Consider the following 2,015-nt stretch of genomic DNA (forward strand, 5'->3'; position numbering starts at 1 on the left):
ATGAGGTATGTTCTTCTCATGGTGGATCACAGGAATGGAAAGGCCATGTCAAATCAGAGGAACACATTTAAGACCCCTGTTCACTAACTTTCCACTGGCCCAAGCAAGTCATAGAGCCAAGAACAGCATCAAAGGCCAACTCTAGTGTGACCGCAGTCACAAAGCAAAAGGAATGCATTTATAATTTTATAACAGAACGGAAGTGAAGAACTGGGAATAAACTAATTTATGAAGCATACAAGACAACAATTAGTGGTTCTCCAAATTACTCAATCTTTATTTTCTACCTTTTTCTTACCACTCTTCCTCCTTTAATCAACCAAACAAAAAGTTACAGAGACAGTGTGATTCAGATATGGCAGATAAATTGCTAGCTTGACAAAAAAATGTAGTTATGTTCGTGATTAGGCATTCTCAAAAGCTGAACTAAGAAAGCAAAGGATTATCTAGTATGTTGGCACTAAAGAAATGTTAGGGGTGATTATGATTCAACTAAAATTTCACCCATCACTAAGAAGTCTTTATCACAGATGATTATTAGATATTAAAGTTCAAGTCAATAAAGAAATTCTTTATCCTAAGGCAATACCTATTCTAAAGAACTGTCTTCTGATTTTCAAGCTATATAAACAACCATAAACAAAGCTTATGAATTAAAAATTTCTGACATGATATGTTCATTTTGTTATAATTCACTCAATTTATACTTACGACTTGTGAATTTTTCAGTTTGCATGCTATGCTTCAATAAAATTTATTTTTAAAAGGAATACAGAAGGAAAAAAAAACCCAACAACAACCAAAACTTGTAACAAGGTGATAAACTGGTCCCTAAAGTCAAAGGGCTTTTACATATTTCAGAAACAAAGGTCAAAACTATTCCAAAGGTCCTTTTAACGCAAGACTTATACCACATTGTGACTCTGTAACATTGTTACAACAACTCTATAGATCAGACAGGAAACAGACACAGAGAAGTTTAATAACTAGTATAGGATCAGACAACATGATTACCTATGTAGAAAATTCCAAGGAATCAACAAAAAAGCTACTAGAAAAAAATAAGTGAGTTAGGCAAAAATCACAGGATACAAAATCGATATATAAGAATCAAGTGTATTTCTATATACAAGCAATGAACACTTGAAAAATGAAATTTTTAAAAACCAGTACCAGTGTTGTGGTGGTGGTGTGCTATCAAGACAATTTCAACTCACAGCGATCCTATATGACAGAGCAGAATTGCCCTGCAGGGTTTCGAAGCTAATCTTTATGGGAGCTTTACAGGTCTTTTCTCCCACAGAGCCACTGGTGGATTCAAACCACCAACTTTTCTGTTTGCAGCCAATTTCTTAACCTTTGTGCCACCAGGGCGCCTAAATACTTAGGAATAAATCTAACAAAATATGTACAATACTTGTATGTTGAAAACTATGAAACACTGATGAGAGAATTCAAAGACATAAATGGTGAGATATACCGTGTTCGTGGATCTGAAGATTCCATATTGTTATGATGTTAATTCTCCTCAAAGTGATCTTTAGGTTTGAAACAATCCCAATCAAAATTAAGTAGTCCTTTTTTTTTTTTTTTGTAGGAATCAACAAGTTGATTTTAAAATTCACATGGAAATGGATTCGAGATCTAAATGTGAAACCTAAAACTATAAAATTTCTAGAAAAAAACATAAGAGAATGATTTTGTAACCGTGGGTCAGGCAAAGATTTCTTACAAATCACCCTAAAATTATGAACCATAAAAAAACTGATAAACTAGAATTCATCAAAATTAAAAATTTCTACTCTCCAAAAGATACTGTTACAAAATGAAAAGACCACCACCAATTGAGAGAAAATACTTGCAAAACATATACACAATAAAGGACTGGTATCTAGACTATATAAAAAATCTCTTTTAACTCAGTAATGAGGAAGAAAACATACACACACAGCAAAAGATTTGAACACACACTTCACTAAGTAATGGGTATCAGGTAAGCACATGAAAAGATGCTC

Source organism: Trichechus manatus, unplaced genomic scaffold, assembly GCF_000243295.1.
Source record: "Trichechus manatus latirostris isolate Lorelei unplaced genomic scaffold, TriManLat1.0 scaffold00028, whole genome shotgun sequence".
In the NCBI taxonomy this organism is placed as follows: domain Eukaryota; kingdom Metazoa; phylum Chordata; class Mammalia; order Sirenia; family Trichechidae; genus Trichechus; species Trichechus manatus.